At 43.0% G+C, this 17,581-nt stretch overlaps 1 long non-coding RNA gene across 2 annotated transcripts in view; it reads right to left on the reverse strand.

The window, feature by feature from the left end:
• LOC119848734 overlaps window positions 1-17,581 on the reverse strand; it is a 377,186-nt gene that overhangs the window by 236,132 nt on the left and 123,473 nt on the right. For both annotated transcript variants that reach the window (XR_005290325.2, XR_005290324.2), the window contains exon 2: window positions 10,025-10,164. This is a non-coding gene — a long non-coding RNA (uncharacterized LOC119848734). The remainder of the gene's footprint in view (window positions 1-10,024; window positions 10,165-17,581) is intronic.

Consider the following 17,581-nt stretch of genomic DNA (forward strand, 5'->3'; position numbering starts at 1 on the left):
AGCATTTGCCGAAGATGACTTTGGAAGTCTGCAAGAGCTAGAAATTGAACCTGGAATTCTCGAGACATAGCCTTGTATCTTAATGAGGCCGCCATCCGAGAGCCTAAATGATCTGAATTTATCTGAATCAATACCCTGGGCCAGTCAGCCAGACACAGCCAAGGTATAAACCAATCTGCTCCTGGGAAATGCTATGCTCTTCCTCCTCTCCCCAGTTTCTAAACATATCCCTGTTATGCCCAGTTCATTACACTTCGCATAAGAGCAGCCATCATGCATTTAAGCCACAAAAGTGCCAGCAAGGAAGACCTGAACCAACAAAAAAGCAATTCCAAAGAAAAATCTAATTAGTGGGTAAAGACACAGGGTGGCCTTTTTTGCGCCCTCAACTAATGATGAAAACATATCAGGGAAAGTTTTGACTGATTATCATCAAAAAGAACCCCCCACTACTTTTAATTGAGGCCGATTTGCATCTTTCAAGTTTATTTGGTCAAAAAACCTCCGTGCGAAGCCCTATTCTGAAGATGTCTATGCTCGCATTTGTTAAAAAGAAAAGAAAAAAAAACAAATTAGAGAGAAGTGAATAAATACGAATTCACTCACTAAAGTGGCTAATTAAGTCTTGGGCATAGGTAAGGGTAGCGTTAGCATAGTCTTGGTGTTTTTCCTTTATTGACTCAAGGTACTTTGTCCTGAATAGACTGAGTTAGAGTACTGCTTGCCAAAGCAGTGGTAAGGGCTTAATCCAAAGCCCTCTGAAGTCAATACGAGTCTGCCCACTGATTCCAGTGGACGTGGATAGGCTCTTAGCAAGTCACAGGCAGTTTAAGGCCAGAAGGGATCCCTAAATCATCTAGTCTGACCGCCTTCATATCACAGGCTGGCAACGCCACTCAGCACCTGCATTAAACCCAACAACTAAAATGAGATCTACTATTACAGCTCACAGAAGACTAGACTATGATGTGCCGCAGGCAGAGAATAGGAGGGACCGAGGCGCGCCAGTGCCCAAGGTCCCTGCAATGGCAGGGAAATGGTTACGTGAGAGAGACCCAGATAATCCTGGCCACTGACCCTCATTCACGCGCCACAGAGGAAGGTAAAACTCCTCCCCGCACAAGGTCACCACCAATCTGACCTGGAGGAAAATGTCTTCCTCACTTTACATATGGGGATCAGTTAGATCCTGAACCTGTGAGGAAGAACAAAGTTAGTCAAGCACCTGAATGCTCAGTGCCAGGTGAAAGCCCCAGGTCGCATCTCCTGCCATGGCCCCATGTCGCATCTCCAGCCGTGGCCCCCCCTAAGTGTGTTAGCAGTGGCACAATGCACAGACACCACCCAGATCATCACTGGGCAGAATTCATCTTGGTGCAGAAGGCCAATGCAAGGGTCTTAGCATCATTTAAACTCAGTGGTGGTGCGGGATAACATCAAAATGGCTATAAAAAGGAATGTTGCATCTCTTGAATGCTGCAGAGTCTGTCTCCAAGTCTGACTACCTAGGTATTTATCCTGCATTCATCAGGGTCCAGGGGAGAGGGCCCTGTGATTTGCGTCTAACTCCCTGCACAATGGGAGGAGAGGAGCTGTAGCTACAACACTGGTCCAGAGACTGGACCAGAAGCCAAATGGAGGAGGAGCTGTTCTGCCGGCAGACAACCTAACGTTTTGTTTTGGTGGGAAGAAGAACTTCACTTCCATATACCTCCTGTACTTAAAGCTAGATTACTCTAGAGCTGGAGAGCAAATGTTTTCCCCATCCCATGGGAATGTTTGACATTTCAAATTTGTTTCCCCTTCACTAACTGGGAGAAAAAGTTGATGTCTCAAAAATGTTTGTGAGCTGAAACTCAGAACACTGTTTTGATTTTGACCTTTTTTCTTTTTAACTTTTTTTTTATTTAGTGAAAATTTACCAAAACTTCAAACCAAAAGTCATTTCAATTAAAAAAAACCCCTCCCCCAAAAAACAAACCACTTTCTGGTTCAACAATTTCAAAACTTTTTAACCAAATTTTGTCCAATGACGGGTTTTTTTCGAAACTGAAACTGAACAATGTGTGGTTTGACGAATCAGCATTTTTCAGCAAAAAAAATGTTGACTAGGAATTTTCCAACAGCTGAGGACCTAGCCACCATTCCTGAATACTCTTCTGCAGCTCCTGCCATGCAGGGATTGGAGTACCAACTCCAGCGATGATTTTAGAAGCCAGATTGTAGGTGAAAACCTCCTCCCCTTTTTCTCCCCTTCTTCTGGGGGGGAAGGGTCTAACACGCAACTTATTTGCATTCAGCAGCCAAAATTTAACCCAGCTTTTGTACCAATGCCATTTCTGGGCAAAAAAGCTTTTAAAAACTTTAGAAGTTTCAAAAATTTCATTCTGATGAAAATTCATTTCCACACCAAAGTTTCCTGTTTCATTGCAATTTTGCACAAGTTTCCACAACAAAGTTAAAGACAAATGCACACAAAAATATTTTCACGGGGCCTGTGATACCTAGATGACAAACAGACTGATCGACCAATCAATATAGAGTTTGTACAGACAATAGAGCATTCAAGGACAGCAGAAGTCCCCAGTATTCAAATTATCATAGAACTGGAAGGGACCTCGAGAGGCCATCTAGTCCACTCATAGCAGGACTAATTATCTAGATCATCCCTGACAAGTGTTTGTCTAACCTGCTCTTAAAAATCTCCAATGATGGAGATTCCCCAACCTCCCTAGGCAATTTATTCCAGTGCTTAACCACCCTGACAGGAAGTTTTTCCTAATGTCCAACCTAAACCGCCATTGCTGCAATTTAAGCCCATTGCTTCTCATCCTATCCTCTGAGATTAAGAAAAAACATTTTTTATTCTGCCTCCTTGTAACAACCTTTTATATACTTGAAAACTGTTATGTCCCCTCTCAGTCTTCTGTTCTCCAGACTAAACAAATCCATTTTTTTTCCATCTTCCCTCACAGGTCATGTTTTCTAGACCTTTCATCATTTTTGTTGCTCTTTTCTGGACTCTTCCCCAATTTGTCCACATCCTTCCTGAAATGTGGCATCCAGAACTGGATACAATACTCCAGTTGAGGCCTCATCAGTGCGGAGTAGAGCGGAAGAATTACTTGTCGTGTCTTGATTACAACACTCCTGCTACAACATCCCAGAAGGATGTTCGCTTTTTTTGCAATAGCATTACACTTTGACTCATATTTAACTTATGGTCCCCTAGGACCTCCAGATCGCCTTCCGCAGTGCTCCTTCCCAGGTAGTCATTTCCCGTTTTGTATGTGTGCAGCTGATTGTTCCTTCCTAAGTGGAGTACTTTGCATTTTTCCTTATTGAATTTCATCCTATTTATTCAGAGCATTTTCTCCAGTTTGTCGAGATCATTTTGAATTTTAATCCCATCCTCCAAAACACTTGCAACCCCTCCCACCTTGGTGTCGTCCTCAAACTTTATAAATGTACTCTGTATGCCATTATCTAAATCATTGATGAAGATATTGAACAGAACTGGACCCAGAACCGACCCCTGCGGGACCCCACTCATTATGCCCTTCCAGCCTGACTGAATCACTGATAACTGTTCTCTGGGAACAGTTTTCTAACCAGTTTTCCACCCACCTTATAGTAGCTCCATCTAGGTTGCATTTCCCTAGTTTGTTTATGAGAAGGTCATGCAAGAGAGGGTCAAAAGCTTTACCAAAGTCAAGATATACCATGTCTACTCCCATCCACAATGCTTGTTACCCTGTCAAAGAAAGATATCTGGTTGGTTTGACACAATTTGTTTTTGACAAATCCATGCTGACTGTTACTTATCACCTTATATTCTAGATGTTTGCAAACTGATTGCTTAATTATTTGCTCTATTATCTTTCTGGGTACAGAAGTTAAGCTGACTGGTTTGTAATTTCCTGGGTTGTCCTTATTTCCCTTTTTAAAGATGGGCACTATATTTGCCCTTTTACAGTCTTCTGGAATCTCTCCCATCTTCCATGACTTCTCAAAGATAATCACTAATGACTCAGATATCTCCTCAGTCAGCTCCTTGAGTATTCTAGGTGCATTTCATCAGGCCCTGATGACTTGAAGACATCTAATTTGTCCAAGTAATTTTTAACTTCTTTTTTTTCCCCTATTTTTGCTTCTTCTGATCCTACCTGGCTTTCACTAAGTTAGACGTCCAATCACCAACAACCTTCTTGGTAAAAACCAAAACAAAGAAGTCATTAAGCACCTCTGCCATTTCTACATTTTCTGTTATTATTTTGCCCCCCTCATTGAGTAACGGGTCTATCCTGTCCTTGGTCTTCCTCTTGCTTCTAATGTATTTGTAGAATGTTTTCTTGGATCCCCCTTATATCTCTGGCTAGTTTGATCTCATTTTGTGCCTCGGCTTTCTAATTTTGTCCCTACATTCGCGTGCTATTTGCTTATAATCCTTTGTAATTTGACTTAGTTTCCACTTTTTGTAGGGTTCTTTTTTGATTTTTAGATCATTGAAGATCTCCTGGTTAAGCCAGGGTGGTCTCTTGCCATAATTCCTATCTTTCCTATGCAATGGGATGGTGTCCTCTTGTGCCCTTAATAATGTCTCTTTGAAAAACTGCCAAGTGTCTTCTATTGTTTTTCCCCTTAGACTTGCTTCCCATGGGATCTTACCTACCAACTCCCTGAGTTTGCTAAAGTCTGCCTTCTTGAAATCAATTCTCTTTATTTTGCTGTTCTCCCTCCTACCGTTCCTTAGAATCATAGAATATCAGGGTTGGAAGGGACCTCAGGAGGTCATCTAGTCCAATCCTCTGCTCGAAGCAGGACCAATCCCCAACTAAATCATCCCAGTCAGGGCTTTGTCAAGCCTGACCTTAAAAACCTCAAAGGAAGGAGATTCCACCACCTCCCTAAGTAACACATTCCAGTGCTTTACCACCCTCCTAGTGAAAAAGTTTTTCCTAATATCCAACCTAAACCTCCCCCACTTCAACTTGAGACAGTTACTCCTCGTTCTGTCATCTGCTACCACTGAGAACAGTCTAGATCCATCCTCTTTGGAACCTCCTTTCAGGTAGTTGAAAGCAGCTATCAAATCCCCCCTCATTCCTCTTCCAGACTAACCAATCCCAGTTCCCTCAGTCTCTCCTCATAAGTCATGTGTTCCAGTCCCCTAATCATTTTTGTTGCCCTGCACTGGATGCTTTCCATTTTTTTCACATCCTTCTTGTACCGTGGGGCCCCAAACTGGACACAGTACTCCAGATGAGGCCTCACCAGTGTCCAGTAGAAGGGAACGATCCCGTCCCTCGATCTGCTGGCAGTGCCCCTACTTATACAGCCCAAAAGGCCATTGGCCTTCCTGGCAACAAGGGCACACTGTTGACTCTATGAACTCTAGCATTTCATGATCACTTTCACCCAAGCTGCCTTCCCCTTTCAAATTCTCAACCAGTTCCTCCCTATCTGTCAAAAATCAAATCTAGAACAGCCTTTCCCCTGGTAGCTGTCTCCACCTTCTGATATAAAAAATGGTCTCCAATATTTTCCAAGAATTTATTGGATACTCTGTGCCCTGCTGTGTTATTTTCCCAACAGATGTCTGGGTAGTTGAAGTCCCCCATCACCACCAAGTTCTGTGCTTTGGATGATTTTGTTAGTGGTTTAAAAAGCCTCATCCACCTCTTCTTCCTGGTTAGGTGGTCTGCAGGAGACCCCGATCGTGACATCACCCTTGTTTTTTACCCCTTTTATTCTTTACCAGGAGACTTTCAACAAGTCTGTTTCCTATTTCCATTTCAATCTCCATCCAAGTGCATACATTTTTAATATATAAGGCAATGCCTCCTCCCCTTTTTCCCTGCCGGTCCTTCCTGAGCAAGCTGTATCCTTCTATACCAATATTCCAGTCATGTGTATTCTCCCACCAGGTCTCTGTGATGCCAACTGTGTCATAGTTGTATTTGTTTACGAGCATTTCGAGTTCTTCCTGCTTATTTCCCAGACTTCTTGCATTCATATACAGACATCTAAGATACTGATTTGTTCCCCCACCCCACACACTTCTGTCTTGTCTTTCCTTTATCTTGGCTATAACAGCCCATGCTCCCACCAAATTCAAAGCCTTCTCCCAGATCTCCATGTTCTTGACTTACCTGTGGGTTTTGGTCACCTGCCTCCTTCAAACCTAGTTTAAAGCTCTCCTCACGAGGTTAGCCAATCTGTATCCAAATATGCTCTTCCCCTTCCTTGATAGGTGGACCCCATCTCTGCTTAACATCCTTCTTCCTGGAACAGCATCCCATGGCCAAGGAAGCTGAAGCCCTCACGGTGACACCATCCTTGCAGCCAGGCATTCACCTCCAGGATGCATCTGTCTCTGCCTAGGCCTGCTACCCTGGACTGGAAGGATCGAAGAAAACACCACCTGCACTCTGAATTCCTTCACCCTAACTCCCAGAGCCTGGTAGTCACTTCTGATGTGCTGAGGGTCATACCTCACAGTGTCATTAGTGCCCACATGTATGAGTAGCATGGGGTAGTAGTCAGAGGGCTGGATGATCCTCGATAATCCCTCCTTGGATACGGGCCCCTGGCAGGCAGCATACCTCCCAGGATGCTATATTAGGGTGACAGATGGGTGCCTCCGTCCCGCTTTTTTCCCCTGGCTATCTTTCCTGAGCAAGTTGTATCTTTCTATACCAATATTGTACTTTAACATGATGCCGCTCAACTTCAGAAATATTGGTCTGAAGTGATGTTCTTCACATAAGGAGGCCAGGAGAAAGACAAGATAAATAAAATAGAAAATAAATGAAGAGATTGGAAGAGCCTATCTTACAAAAGTAAAAACAATCCATGTCCCTTTTCAGTTGTGTCCTAAAAGCCCATTATTAAAATAAAATCCATCTCGAGAATAATTATTTCAATCTAAGGCATCTTGGTTGGTTTGTGTATATTGATCTTTTGACCTGCATGGGAGCACAGCATTATAAATGATATTTACAGTGGCTAATTGGTACCATTAACAATATAAACAGTTCCCCTGTGTTTGGCTGCAGGATAAGAATATAAATAGATTCTAGTAGGAATGCTGTTACTAGTAGATCCAAGATGACAAAGCAGGGCTCTCACATTAAAGCTACACATTTGAATTTTTCAGAAACATCATACTTTCTTCCAAATCATTACTAAGAATGTTAGATAAGCTGTTATTTATGGTATTTTTACCGGTTTTCAATCCACAGCATAGTGTTCCTCTCCAAACCAATCTGAATGAATTTTCCAATTAACATTTAACGAGCGACAGTATCAAAGCCTTCGCTGAAATGAAAAAATGAACATCTACTGCACTATTTTGTAATTCTGTTTAAAATGTATGTTTGTTTAGTAATAATTATCTTTTATAATGCAAGACTGTTTATTGCTTGTGGATTCATTATCCTCCGGATGTTTAGTAGGGTTCCCCCCCCCATATACATTTTATACACGTTTAAACTAGAGGACAGATCCGCAGCTGGTATAAGCCGGTGCAAATTCCACTGACTTCATTGGAGCTCAGCTATTCTATCCTAGCTGAGGATCTGGCCTCGGGATGGAAGTTAGATATTTAAATTCATAAGCACCAACTCCAGATCTAGGGCTGGAGCACCCATGGAAAAAAATTAGTGGGTGCTTAGCACCCACTGGCAGCCAGCTCCCCACCCCCCAGCGCCGCCCACCCACTGGTGACCCCACCAATTAACTCCTTCCTTTCCCTCCCAGCATCTCCTGCCCACCGTTGATCAGCTGTTGTGTGGCATGCAGGAGGTGCTGGGCTGGGCAGGGGGAGAAGAGGGGATGGGGTGCACTCGGGGGAGGGGGCAGAACTGGGCAGGAATATGTGGGGCGGGGGAGTGGAGCAGGGGCAGGAAGAGGCGGGTGGGGGTGCGGCCTTGGGGAAAGGGGTGAAGTAAGGGCAGGGCCAGGGACAGAGCGGGGGTTGAGCACCCCCCCAGCCAAAGGGAAAAGGTGGTGCCTGTGTCTAAATTGGTAATGGGCAGAATTATTCTTTTCTGTTTTGATCATCACTCCTTTAGAAAGAGAAAGAAAAAACATAGCAAGAGAAAGATGAGATACAGAAAGGACTGGGCCCCTCCCCCCCAACACACACACACACACACACACTTTTGAGAGAAGGTCCTGACCGTTTGCTGGAACAGAAACAAGGCCCTACCTCAATTTAAACTGGTTTCAGAGTAGCAGCCGTGTTAGTCTGTATTCGCAAAAAGAAAAGGAGGACTTGTGGCACCTTAGAGACTAACAAATTTATTAGAGCATAAGCTTTCGTGAGCTACAGCTCACTTCATCGGATGCATTTGGTGGAAAAAACAGAGGAGAGATTTATATACACACACACAGAGAACATGAAACAATGGGTTTATCATACAGGCTATTAAACATGGGACTTTTCTTTGTCTGTTGGTCTCTGGAGAATCCAGTTTCAACTAGCATAGGGGAGTCTCTCCAGGTAGTGGTACATCTCTGGAGGTATTACAAGCCTTGTGAATAAAGTGAACACTGTCCTGTCAAGCTTGAACGAAATAGCAGTAGTGCAAATGTTAGGCCTCAAACTTCCGTATACTGCAAAATGCAAGCCTTGCAAAAATAAAGCTTAAGCTTGTGACCTGTGGTCAGGAAACGAGGCGACTCCTATTACTTATCAATCCAAAATTTACCCACATTCAAAATCTAATTGGCTACAGAAAATAAATAGGCCTCAATTATACAAACAACTAACAACTGAATATAAAAATTAAATAAGCATCAATTATACAATTAAGGCAACCACAGAAACAATGGGGCCCACCCTGATTGGTTGGTCTGTTCTAAAACACGGCCGTCAGACCAGATAAAAGGGACGAAGGCACAGGAGTGTGTGTGTGTTTGGTCATACCTGACCCACACCCCCAGAACCGAAGGGACAGGCACTTCTCGACTGTCTGTACCTGGCCTATGCGGAAAATGGCCGACTGAAGGGTAACGTATTTTTCGGACGAATGCAGGGTAAGTCTATTAAGTAAAGAAGTCTGGTCACTTGAGTTGAATTGATCATAGTCATATCGATACTGTAGTACAAAATCAATAGTAGATGGCTGATGCATAATAGCTTTGCATGTGTTACTGCTTGTCTTTTACATAGTCCTAGCAAATGCATGTAGCACTGTCGTTCATCAGCTTTATGTTGCCTTTAAAATAGTTTTAAACCAGGAATAAAGGGCTGGTGAAGAATAGCTTTACTTCTGCTTGTCTTCGGGGCTTTTATTATAACCTGCCAGGACCAGCATATGTAGAGTCACTGTTCAGGAACTCACAAATGGTCCACAATATTACATGCACTTGTGGTTGTCTTCAATATAATCTGCCTTTTGCATTAATCCTTATTCAGTGCTGGTCCTTGATTTTCCTTCTTTTGTTTTGTTTGTACTGTTATTATAGTCGGAAATCATTAAAAGCCTTCCTTGAGGAATAATCAGGAGTTCTTCCTTGTTTTATAAGGACATCACTTAACCTCATTACATCTGTGTTGGGTGGTGGGAAGTAGCGAACACCCTGGGGTGAAATAGGGCCCCGAGGCGTGCCTCCTTCTTTCTTTATCTCCGCAAACCTGAGTGAAGCTGACTGTTCACCCCTCACTGTTCTTAGTTGCTGGAGGGCTCTGCTCACTCCCTGATGGAATTATATGCAATCCCTGGCCCACAGTGATGGAGAAACTTAGTACACTAGAATCTCCCAAAGTTACTGCAGGAAATTGCCATATCTGTCACCATAGGTATCTTAAAAGATCGCTATTATTATGGAGACTGAGAGAGATTTACCCCGTCCATTTTACATATGCACAAATTAAAGCATCCAAGGGGTTAAAGCTGTGATTTCTGGAGGGGGGGCGCAGGAAGGGAGTTAAGCACCCTGCTCCCATTGAAAGCCCCAACAAAATTGCCATTCCAAACCCATCCCAAGTAATTTGCCCAACCCCACCGTGACTCACCTGAGAATAAAAGTCCCAGCTCCAAATTCTCTTCGTTAACTAACAGCCTGTGCTCTTTGTTTAAACCACCATTTCCCAATGCCATATCCTCAGCTTCACCGCAGGTTTCAGCTTTATGAGCAGCACGGTGTATTTTAGTCCTTTAAAAAAAAAAAAAAAAAGAATTTGAAATGTGATTAAATAGAATGGACCCAATTTTCCACTACTATTGCAACTATTCTGACTGGACAGCATTCTCCACCACTTGGAACTAACTTTGCACAGACTGAATTAACTATCCTAAACGCAAAACAGTAAGAATCAATCCCATTAACTTCTTCAGTGCCTTTTCCATTCAGATGGTTCTGAGCTATTCCGAGCCTCCTATCCACCCCCTTCAAACAGTTTGCAGCAGAGTCTTGCGGATAAAACACTACCCAGGGATAAACCATAATTTCAATTAAGAAGCTAGAGAAATCTCTGAAGGCTGCGATACATTCATTTCCTTGGAAACCGGGCCAGATCCCCAGCTGCAGCAAATCGACGTTTGCAGCATTGGAGTTAATGGAAATACTTCATTTACACTACTTGAGGATCTGCCCCGATTGTCTGAGAAATCAATCCATTTGTGTGTGTGGGAGAGAATAAGATCCACCTTTCCAGAGTATTCAGCATTGCTGAAGCAGTAAGAGTCCGATGAAGTGCCACTTGGCATTGTAGCTTGGCACTTTCCACGGCATGGCAGAGAACTGTCCGTAAAAGAGGCGTCCATTGTCAGTGCAGCACCGTCACTGAACTATGGTGGCCCTGGAGCCACAGGGGTTAGAGGAACATTGAGTTTCCCTCATTATTGCAAGAAAAGGAACGTGCGCACAGCAAAAGCAAGAATAAAGCCTATTTGGCTGATCCTAGCCCTGAGATTCAGGGTAATGTGAGGAGCGGGGGGGGGGGGGCGGGTTAGCACCTCAATGTGACAGCTCAGCCGTGGAGCAGGAGAAGGGGTGAGGAGTTCCAACACAATTAGGTTATCATAAAACTGGAAGGGATGGGCTAGCGGCCTTAGATACAGGTTAAAAGAAACCTAGGGCCAGATTCTCCACTGCACCTCAGAATCATTTGCACTGGTGCAAAATGGGTGTAAAATGCGATCAGAGTACCACAGCAACATTTCCTCCACTCCTTTTGCACAGGGGTAAATGGTTCTAATGGATGCAAGAGGTGGAGAACCAGAGCCCAATTATGAACTCATTTATACCAGCTTAAGTCTCAAATACACGCGGATTGCTTTGGGGTGTGTGTGTGTAGATGGGTAGCTCAGAATCTGGCCCTCAATGCCCTGGAACCCTTCTAAGCAGAGGTTTTTGAGCCCTTTATACTTAGCATGCAGACAAAATGAGAAGAGACTTAGGCTGTCCATTTCACGGGTGTAGATCAAGAGTAACTCCACTGAAATCACTGGAGTTACGCTGGCGTAGGTGAGAGGAAAATTAAGCCCTGACTTAAGCAGCGTATCTGCTTTCCATGGGCATTAAATATCTCACAGCATTTTGTGCAAGTCCTGGAGGTTGTCTTGGTATCTACAACCAAAATTACCTCATATTCCACTCTTATACATTTTTGTGGCTGCATTTCATTGGTGCTGGATATAGCTGATCAGATCCTTTGGGATCTTGGAGTACGAACAGTCCTGGATAAATGCATAATCTTAGTACATAACAGATTGGAAAAGTATCATAGAATCATAGATATCAGGGTTGGAAGGGACCTCAGGGGGTCATCTAGTCCAACCCCCTGCTCAAAGTAACTGTGGACAAGACTACCGTTTCCTGTGTTAAACAAGGATTTCTGTGCCAGCCCTCGGAATCAGGCCATTAGGAACAAGCAATTTAGTTAGACTTGAGTAGTGGAATAAATCTAATGAAATCAAGGGCACTGACCAGATTCATCCCTATGTAAAGTGAGATGAGAATCAGACCTTCAGTGTGTGTAAACAAAAAAAAATGGTACTTTCTTTAAAACCAGTTTGAGTGGTGAGGGATGTTGGCTTTAAGCAGACAATTGTTATTAAATATATGAAGATATACGGTATCTTTGAAGTATTTATTTGAACAATTCCATCTAACAAAAAAAGGCCACAAAAATGTAACACAGTTAGCAGGGATCCAGTTCTGAAAGCTTTCCGATGTACTGGCACTGTGCTAAATGGATGATTGACAGGCTGCGTAGGTTACTCTAAACTGCCACTTGCTTTTAAAAAAGTCAACTTAGTTCTTGAGTGTCAGCGACTAACTGGAGCAGAAGAGTCCTCACTGTGCAACTGTGTACAAAAAAAAGCTACCAAACAGGGACAGTCAGAAGAATTCCACTGGCCGTTGTGAAATAAGGCTTTGCACGTGGAACTGAGAGGGTCCCACATGCATCAGGGAGAAAAGCCCCCTGAAGTCAAAGCAGCAGACAGGGCAGCACATAAGCAGCCTCTCTCTCAGGCTTCCACAGAGGCTGGCAGTCTCACATGTGACAACGTGTTTAGCCACCCACACTTCTTCCCAATGCCCTTCGTGAAAAACAAATTGCATCAAGAGCTATAAAGAGATGCTGCAAGAAAGCTGATGTTCCAGTCATCCATCTACAGTGATGGGCAGCCGTATATCATGGGACGCAGGAAGGATGGATGGATAGATTGAATTATGTGCACGGTTAGCACTGGCAATGTGAACGGGCTAAGGGCATAGAAGAACACACATCTCCTTTTATTCCTTCCCAATGACAGATACTGCGTGACTATTCTACTACTCTGTGTTTGTACAGCACCTCTCACAGTGAGACCCCATTCTTGGTTGGTCCATCAGCACTACTGTAATGAACAAAATAAATACACATGTACACAGGGCTGGATTAACCCTGAGTATGTCTACACAGCATCTAAGCACCCGCAGCTGGCCTGGGTCAGCTGAGTCAGACTCTCAGGGCTTGGGCTGCAGGGCTGTAAAACTGCTGTGGAGATATTTGGGCTCAGGCTGGAGCCTGAGCTCTGGAACACTCCTTCCCCCTGAAACGTTTAGCCCCACAGCCTGAGCCCTGCGGGCCTGAGTCAACTAACTTGAGCCAGCCATGGCTGTGCCATAAATCTTTTATTCCAGTATAGACATAACCCCTATAAAAGATCAAAGAGCAGACATAATCCATCTGAAGTGATGATGCTCAAGAGACTGCAAGTTCCAGGCCCAGAGATCTAATCTCAGTTTTATGCTTCCACAGTTCACCTGACTTCTGCCCAGCATGCAGTGCCAAACCAGTCAGAGATGAGTATTTTGGTTTTGTCCTTATTTAAACACAAATACCTGGGGTGTTTATTACCATGTAAATTCATGTTGCAATTTACAGGCATTTTCAATCCACGTCTCCCTTTGAGTACAAGATATATGGCTCGGTCTACTGAGTCTGACATCTCAGAAGGATCAGAACAGCTACTATGATGAAAAGGAAAGCTAAAAAAAGGAGGGTTTCCAAATCTTGAGAGCAGCAGGAAAAATGTGGTAAGAAGCCATTCAGGGAGAATGGAAGGAAAGCTGCAAACGCTATTCCTCAAAGAAGAGATTAAAATATTTCTCTTTCCACCGACATATTATTCTATTGTACGTTGCAGCCTTATGGTCTTTTTTGTGTGTGACCTAGGTCACACACTACCCAAATGCACCTACTAGTCTGAAGCACAGTGCTAAAGGGTATGCTGGAGAGAGGGGAGTGTTTTCCAGTGGCTAAAGCAGAAGACTGAAAATTAGGGCCGTTGGAGTCTTTTTCTGGCTCCACTGCAAGTCACTGCTTGGTTTATAGCGAGTCCCTTTACCTCTGTGTACCTCCATTTACCCTGCTGTGAAAGATTCCCTCCACAGGGTCCACAAGATGGTGCTATGGAGATAGCCAAGCCCCTCTTCCATATGGGAACTCTCATCCCCAAATGCACAGCTCTCCAGGCCTACACAAGGACTTGAAGACTTGACCCATACAACATGAAAGTGATACATGCTCATTTAAGCCCTGATCTTGTACCATTAAAGTGAATGGGAACTTTGCCGTTGACCTCAATCAGCTTAGAATCAAGTCCTTATGCCTCCCTTACACACGAGAGTCTTGATCTTGCCACCCACTTAAGTCCTGTTTTGAGGGCCTAAATCCTTACTCCACCAGTAATAGCGCTGATATCAATGAAACTACTTGAGGACTAAGATACTACTTGATCTAAATCCAGCCATGTATGAATAAAACAACAAATGCTATCTCTTGTTTCAGGAAGATTTTCAGATGAGTCCAATTTTGTATCAATTTTTTTTTAAATCATCATACCTCTCTTATAACAATTCCTAGTTTTTAAATGTGAAGAAAATTAACACAAAAATAAAAACCCAGGTTCAGATAACATTTATAACCCAATAACATTTAATATCTGCCATAAAAAAGGATTTGCTGCAGTAATTGATAATTTTTGAACAAGTAACCACCAAGATTTATATATGGAATAATTATAGGTTTTAGAAACTGCCTGGCTGGAAGGACGCTGTCTGCAAAGAAGTTAATTAAAAGCCAAATATTATTTTTTCCATATGCCCAGTAGGGTAGATCCAGTAGATAAAACACACGCATCATCTTCAGGCTTCTGTTACATAGCACTGTTACTGAAGTTTCTTTATCCCTACCCAACAATGTGAATTTTCTGGCATTCCACAAACACAGATGAGTTTATCTAGGTACTTATAGGACTCCTATCACAATATTATCTGAATGCCTCCCTGTATTTGATGTATTTATCCCCATAATCCCTCTGCCTTGGTTGGGAACTGCTATTATCCCCATTTTACTGATGGGGAAACTGAGGCACAGACAGACTAAGACCCCAATTGTGAAAGGTATTTTGGCACTGCTCTGCTGAGTACTGCAATGTCTGAATACACATCTGGGTTCAAGGTCGCTTGCCCATGGTCACACAGGGAAGCAGGGAATTGAACATTGGTATCCAGAGTCTTAATACAGCACCTTAAACCCTCGACTTTTCCTTCACTCTGATGAGCGTGGTGGAAGCTGGTTGAAATTTTGACGGACTCCAGATCTTTGGGCAAAAGCTGCTTTGGTCTCTAAAATTATGCATTGAAATTGGATTGCCCCTCCATTTTGCACCCTTAAAACACAGAGTTGCACATGCAGACACAGAGTAAATGGCCAGTAGGCTAAGCAATGAAGAATTAAAAGAAAACATCCAACAACTGCAACGTAAGTCAAGGTATTTCTTCTACAACTGGGAAGAGAAGAGAAGAGATCTTACTGAATGACAGGTATATTAGGTACCAGATATGTGCAGCTCAATCCCAACAGACCTTTCCTGGGGAGTCAATGGGAATGGAAGGAACTCACCACTTCACTGGTTTGAGCCCTTGCTGTGCTGTTCAAGGCTTGTCAGTCTAGGTACGTACTGTGTACAGCCTCTATCATGGCATCTGAGCACCTCCCAAGTAGAGACCAGTACAGCAGGTCCGTTCCAGGGACTCGCGCAAGCTCACTATATACCCTCCTCTGTGGTGATGGAGTAGCTGTACTACCCAGTGGGATTCTGGAGAACAAGTTTTGGCACCACCCTCTATTGCGGGCTCTTTGATAACGCAACTGAGCTTTACCACATTCCCGTTCTGGCTCCATCTGTATCCTTTAAATCCAGGGGAGTTTTGCCATTGGAAACAGGAAAGACTTAGTTCTGAACTCCTGCTAGATGAAAAGCCTTCAAACACCTTTCTCTCCGCTACACAATTCATTTATTTTCCTGTAGGCTTTCAGGGTCTATTGAATTTTACTTCCCCCCGATCCCGCAGCCCCTGCTGACTCTTCAGCCTTTTCTAGAAAGTGTTACTTAGAGGTTAACAGGCAGAAAGAGAAATAATGAGATGAAGAAAAGCAGACTCCAAATGGTTTTTTCCTTCATTGCAAACTTCCTTCTGTATGGGGTAGCCTATTTCCTGTTGTCAAAATCAATTATCAGGAAAAACAACAAAGTTTTGGAGCCAGCAATTTCCGGCTATTCTTTCTTTCTTTTTTTAAATGTCAAAATATTTATCCTTGTTTTTTTCATACGTCACCACCGATTCTGCTTTGCAAAACTGCTATGTCATGAGACAAGCTTCAAGATACACTTCCCTGCTCTCTCGTACACAATTCATTCTCTTGGGAAGCAATTCACTTTTGTGCAGAGGACCACCACTTAAGTCTTAGCAGGCGAGTTTCACCCTTGGTTTAATACCCAGCTTTGCTACAGATTACCTGTGTGACCTTGGGCAAGTCATCTAACCTCTGCTTCTGTTTCCCATCTGTAAAATAGACATCATACACCCTTACTCTCACCCTTTGTCTTGTCTAGTTAGACTGTAAAATCTTTGCGGCAGGGACAGTTTCTTAGCTTACGCTTATCCAGGGGCCCCGATCTCAGCTGAGGGCTCTGGGAACTACAATCCAAATGAATACAATAATCCTAAATGAAGAATAATAATTTCTCAGGAGCCCAGCGATTATGTTATGTATAAATATATGATGCAGATGGAGCTATAAACATAGTCACACAATAGTTAAATTTTGCTTTCCCTCCATAGCCTTTTAAAAAAAATGGAAAAAAAAATAGCTGATCCTAGGAGACATGCAATACCAAAACCAATTTACTGGGGTCTATTCTATGGCCTTAGTACAGTACAGGGAATATGCACTGGACTCTAACTTGATACCCTGGGGCTCAGAATGCTCTCAGACCATTTCTGTATTGTAGATTGCTCACCATACACTGTTCCACTGAATGTATATATATTTTAATGTGATAGCTTTGAATGTATCTGTTCTATTTTTTTTTTTGCCAACCTTCCAAATTTGTTCTACAAGTTAAGAAATCTATAATTTGGTACTTATTTGGGGGAGGAAGATAAGGAACATTACACCAGATGGTAAGTACAAAAACTCAAGAACAAAACTATTCTTGAAATCAAGAACACATTTCTGTATAATGGGCCATGTAATTAATCCATGAGCGAGATGACAAAGTCCCTAATCATACATACAGTCAGCTGGTTCTTTGTAGATTTGGTTACTAACTCAACTGTTTCATTTAATACTCTGAGCTAATGAGGAGTCTCGTATCCTGACAAGCTGAAGATTAGTGAATTTCTGCACTGAGCACAAGATGTTCAGAAGGTTTAGTGGCATGTGCAAACAGCAATTATAAAAATTAGAAGGGGATGGCCACTTTGGGAGTGCTTATACAAGCTCTGGGGTGGTTTTTACCCAGGGAGATCATTCTCTTTGTAGGCGTCTTACTTGGAGCCTTGTTTGCCAGGAAAGGAACACACTTCTTCAGGTGCCTACACGACAGAGAGAAAGCCCTCATGCATTTTCAAAAACTTTCGCTTCTTGTTCATCAGCAAGAACCTACGTAAAACAAGGTCAGTGCCTGCAAATCCATCAGTGAAGGCCTCAGCATGCTCATTTTGCTTAGCCCAAAATAAAGCTTTTGACATACTTGACTACCCTTACTGGGTAATGATCTGGCATTGT

Source organism: Dermochelys coriacea, chromosome 26, assembly GCF_009764565.3.
Source record: "Dermochelys coriacea isolate rDerCor1 chromosome 26, rDerCor1.pri.v4, whole genome shotgun sequence".
Taxonomy (NCBI): Eukaryota; Metazoa; Chordata; order Testudines; family Dermochelyidae; genus Dermochelys; species Dermochelys coriacea.